We start from the raw sequence: 5839 nt of genomic DNA, 5'->3' as shown, positions 1-5839 counted from the left end.
TTTATTTCTTGGAAGGAGAAAGAGAAGAAAGAATGAATGAGGGCGAGTCACTTTCTTAAAGCCTTGTGGGTAAAACACGATAGAGCCAGGATTTAAAACAAAGTCTTTGAGTCATCTAAACCCATGTTCTTTATGTGTCTGAGTAAGGCATGAAGATAACACCTGGGGCCCCGGACCTTGCCCTAAAGCTCAGGCAGAATTTCTATTGTCAGAATGAATAAAACCTTATTCAATACTGTTGAGCAATTTCTAAGTGTGTTAACCTGATAACTTAATTTTCCATTCCACCTGATACTGTGAGAACAGAGTCCCAGGGATCTTTGAAGTAGAATCATTCCTTTAATAAATATTTATTGGGTACCTGCTGTGCATCAAATACTGTGCTCAATGAAGAACCTTAGTAGGACACGCTTCTTTGCTGTTTATTCTCTTCCTGTTTGCTAATGACAGGGCTTCTGAGAGGAGTGGAATGGTATTTTCCAAGTTTATAAGTGAAAAAGAAAGGAAAAAATAGAATTGGAGGAGGAGAAAAAGATATATATGCCTTTGGTAAAGAGAGAGATATATATGCCTTTGGTGATACTCCATGTTTATTACAGTTTCATTCATGCAACCAAGAGATGAAATCAACCTGAGTCCTTCAGCAGGTTAATGGATAAGGAAAATATAAACCATATGCACAAAAGAACATTTTTAGCTTAATTAAAAAAAGAAATCTTGTCATTATTTCCAATAATATGGATGGATCTGAGGGATATTTTGTTAAGTGAAATGAACCTGGCACAAAAATATGAATGCCACATTATCTCCCTCCTATATGGAATCTGAAATAGTTGAACACATAAATTCATGGTGTGGAACTCTGGGTGCCTAAGGGTGGAAAGATTGGGGAAACATAGGTCAAGAGATACAAAACTCCAGTAAGGAGAGGAGAAAATTCAAGAGATCTGTTGTACCAAAAAAAAAAAAAAAAAAAAAAAAAAAAAGACTAGAGAAACTACAGTACTCAATCCTTAAAAATTTTTCAGGCAGAGATATTTTTTGTAATCTCACTAGAAAACAAAACATGTGATATAATACACATGAATTGAATTAACTTGATTTAGTCATCCCACAAAATGTACATACATCAAACGATCTTGCCACTTGCCATAAAGAAGTACAATTTTATTTGTCAATTGAAAAACCATCTGTAAACAAATAATTGGCCCATCCACATCAAAAGACAGAAGCAGGTTAGACCTTTGGAAAAAAATATATGTGCAATTAGCCATCCTCTGAATTTTGAAAAGGGCAAATTCAGAAAAGGGCACCAAGCACGTTGTGAACTGAGTTAGGGATCTACTTTGCTCTGACAGATGACTGAGGAGAGTTGTCAAATAATCTCATGAGTTTAGGTTAGACGGGGAAAGGAAGCTCTGTAGAGGGTTACTGAGGCAAACCCACAAGTGAAACAGCCATTTAGAAAGAGAACCAGGCACTTACAGAGTTGTCTTTCAAGGTCCAAGTTATATGCAGAACATTTGGCTACTCTAAAGCATTCTTACCTTTGGAATAAAACATCACTTTCAAAAGCTTATTTAAGGCCCCAGGATGAAGAATGAATAGCACACAGAAAGGATGTTGTTCATACAGATCCCATGGTCATCTAAGTCTGGAGGTGAATGTCAGGGTTGGTTGCAATGTGAAAACTAGGAAAGGCAGACGTGTGTCTTCGTTGGGGTTTTATTGCTATGAAGTGGCACAGTGACTCCAATAACTCTTATAAAAGAAAACATTTCATTGGAGCTAGCTGACAGCTCTGAGGTTTAGTTCATTTATTGTCATGGTGGGAAGCCTAGCAGCACGAAGACAGATACGGTGCTGGAGGAGTAGCTGAGAGTTCCACATATAAATCAGCAGGCAGCACAAGAGAGAGTGACACTGAGCCTTAAGTGGCAGAGGCTTAAGCATCTGGAACCTCAAAGCTCATCCCCAGAGACACACTTCCTCCCACAAAGCCACACCTACTCCAACAAGGCTAAACCTTCTGCTAGTGTCATTCCCTATGAATCTATGGAGGCCATTTTCATTCGGACTACTACGACATCTATGGAGGCTGGAAAGATTCAGGAGAGAGGTTTTTCATTTTGGTTTGGTTTGGCTTTTTGGTGTTTTGGGTTTTGATTTTTTTTAAAGGGAACTGAAGCAAGCAAAGATGCCTCCTTATTTGGGGGACGCGTGTGGAAAGTGTCTGGAGAGCCTAGGGTTCTTGTCTTTTTTTTTTTTTTTTTAAGATACATTCAGAATTTCAAGAGATGCATAGTTCAGTGAAACCTGCAAATATCTTATGTCTTGAAAACCATAAAGTAGGCTGGGATATGTAACTCTCCAAAATTGTTATTGGCAACCCAGTCTTCATGTGCATTTCCCAATATCTTACACTTTGCAGGGGAGTCCTATTATTTCTCACTACAATATTTTATTTCTCTTGGAACCTTCATCCCATACAGTAAGGTGCATACAAAAGCAGGAATATCACACTCCTCCCCTAAACCCAACTCATCCCTTCTGAGGAGGTCCATTTTACTGTCACAGAGAACCTCTTAGATAGATGTCCACATTCTACTTTTGGAATAGTGTCTCATCATTTACTTTTACATTTTATATTCTGTCACACAGAACCACATGGGTAATGATTATCAATGAGGAAGAGGACAAGCATAAGGACAGATCTTCTGTGAGGAAAGAAAGCAGCAAAGGGGGCTAAAGAGTGAGCATTCAGCCGGGCGTCGTGGCGCATGCCTTTAATCCCAGCACTTGGGAGGCAGAGGCAGGCGGATTTCTGAGTTCGAGGCCAGCCTGGTCTACAGAGTGAGTTCCAGGACAGCCAGGACTACACAGAGAAACCCTGTGTCGAAAAACAAAAAAACAAAACAAAACAAACAAAGAGTGAGCATTCATTAATATAAGTTTGTCCCTTTGCAACCTGGCGCAAGCTAATGTTCAAAGCAGAGGTTGCAATACCCTTGTAGATGTAATTAAAACAGTGAGTCTCTGGATAGTTCAACTATGGGAGAAACTGCTTATGTTGCTTTCTAACTCCTGGTACCATGGAAATATTAGAACAGCCATGAGATGTTCACATCTAAGATTGCCACCATGGGACTGGAGAGCATGAGGATGACCAATTCCAATGTTCGTACTCAATTCTCTTGAGTCCAAACACTCTAAGCCTAGTGTACGTGGATTCATACAAATAAATAGCTCTCAAGTCCTCAGATCCATGGGAAAGCTTTCTTGATGTTAGTCTGGGATGTTATTACCGAAGAAACTGGGGAATCATCAAGGAACAACGTTTTGTCTTTAAGATTTTTTTAAGGGAAATGATTTCCTAGAGGAGTGTTTCTGATAACTCATGAGTGCTTGATGTCCCAGAATGGCGGTTAAAATGAAGTTCCTTTTGTCAGGGCACTCCTCAAAAGGCAGACACAAAGGATTGGTTGTAAAGCTAATTATTCACTGATTGATCCAACCAGTGTTTGGGAGTGTCTGGCATAAATATTATAGTTTATCCTTACTAAATGAGATGTGCTTACCCCTGAGCCTTGACAAAACTAGTGAAAAATATACCTATCATCATGTGGAGGGCAAACAGTCTGAAGAGAGAGTTAGGCTAGAAGTTCATGACACCTCCCACCTCCCCCCAAAGGAAGGTACAGAAGCTGAAGTGTGTGGGGACAGTTCTTGACAAAGGGTCCAACATGCTACCATTTTGTAGAGAATTTCTTCTGCAATGTTTTATTAACAGCAGTCCAGAAACTTTACCAGCAAGCAACAGGGAGCCTAGAGAAATAGAAAAACTCTTTTTCAAGGCAGCTAGAATACATAATTTAAATGCAATTCCTATCAATAAACACCCTTTTTACGTTAATGTGTGTCAAATACTTTGCTATCTTCTGCTCATATTTGCGTACTGTTCAATATTTCTGGGTATCATCCAAAATGGTGATAGGCAGACTTCCAACCAAAATAGTCCCCTTGCCCCCCCTTCTTCTCTCCATTAGTTATGGCCTCTTGCCATGTAGTCTCGCAAATGGACACAAACCAATCAATCACCCTTATAAAAATGTCAAAATTCATCCTTTCCTACTGTGAAATGAATACACTGACCTTAACATAAATGTAGAAATAAATAAATAAATAAATCTATCACCACCATGGGCCCCTGACTGCCACACTTAAATTTCTGCACTTATCAGTTTGACAAGGCTGACATTGCCAAGAAATAATGTTTTTTTTTTTTTTTTGGTTCCATTTTCTTTCTTTCTTCTTTTTTTTTTAATATAAAAAGCGGGAAGCAGATGAACATGACTGCTAAATTTGCTAATAAAAATTTGTTTACACGCAGGTCCTGCCTGTCAAGAAGTGCAGCTAGCCTTTATCTGTTTAGAAGAAGGGAGAGAGAGAGAGAGAGAGAGAGANAGAGAGAGAGAGAGAGAGAGAGAGCAAAATGGATATATTAGCCAAGACAAAAACATCCATTTTATATTGACTTTTAAAACTATCAAAAATGAATTTTCTCAAGCTTGAGACCTTCTCCTACTAATCAAGCTACCTGTTTCATTCAATGTCAAGTTCTAGTTTATACAGCTTGACACTGGAGAGACACAAATGTCCTAAAATTGGCAGGTGTCAGCTCAAGACTGTCATTAGCTCTCTCTGTGACCTTGATGAGGTCACCTAGTCTCCTCAATTCTCCGTTTGTTCATCTGTGCAATAAAGATAATGGCATTGATCTTCTCCAGTGCTATGGTGGACATGCATTCACAAGCCTGGACACTCTCCCTTGGCTCTGACATACATAATTTGGTCTTAAAGGAACATACTTTCCATTATCAGGTACCTCTGACTCCTGAGGTTTGATATGGTTTCTGAAGCTGGCCAACCATAGCTTCACACTCCGGAGTCATGGAAACTGCTTCATGCGCATGCGTCTAACCAAACCCGGGACAAAACACAATTAAGCCTATTTTAGGGGCTTACTTGGGAAATAACCTCTGGTTGCTAGAATTAAGAGGCTAGTAGGAATTTGGGCTAAAATCCTGCCCAAGCATGAGCCTAACACAAAACAAAACAAAACAAAACAAAACAAAACAAAACAAAACAAAACAAAGCAAAGCAAAGCAAAGCAAAGTCAAAACAAAACAAAACAGAGAAGGGGGATAGAGAGATTTGAGTACTTTGGACATACACTGGTGCTCTTGACTTGGTGGTTTCATATGTCAATAAAATCTCCTCCCACCCTGTGTGTGTGTGTGTGTTTGTGTGTGTGTGTGTGTTTCCCCATTCATCCTTTAACAGCTTCACAAAGCCAAGAAGCAGTAGGTAGCCATGGGTCTGCCCATGGCTACAGTGGCCAGGAGTCCCCAGATAAATTTTTATGTGTGTTTGAGGAACAATCACAGGCACTTGTTTGAACTGATCCCTCATTATTTTATGCAATAGGACAACGGTCTCATCATTTGTGAGATCAAACCTTATAAAATGGGAGAAAAGAATGACGGGATAAAAGGAAAGAAGTGAGAGAACTATCAGATACTAGTAAACTTTTAAGGGGACCACAGTGTCATGGTGTCCTTGCTCTGGACTCCCTGGAGAGTACAATTCTCAAGAATCCCATGACTTCCTTCAGATGAGCATATTCTAGGAAGCGTCACATCTTCCTTATTTATTTAGTCAGGAAAAATTAATCCAAAGCCAATCAATTGGAGATAAATAATTGATAGTGATTCCAGTTCCCCTTTGCATAGAAATTTGCATTTTAAAGTGCAAAAAAAAAAAAAAAAAAAAAAAAAAA

Source organism: Mus pahari, chromosome 9 (genome assembly GCF_900095145.1).
Source record: "Mus pahari chromosome 9, PAHARI_EIJ_v1.1, whole genome shotgun sequence".
Classification (NCBI taxonomy): Eukaryota; Metazoa; Chordata; class Mammalia; order Rodentia; family Muridae; genus Mus; species Mus pahari.
Note: the sequence above shows the minus strand (reverse complement) of the source record.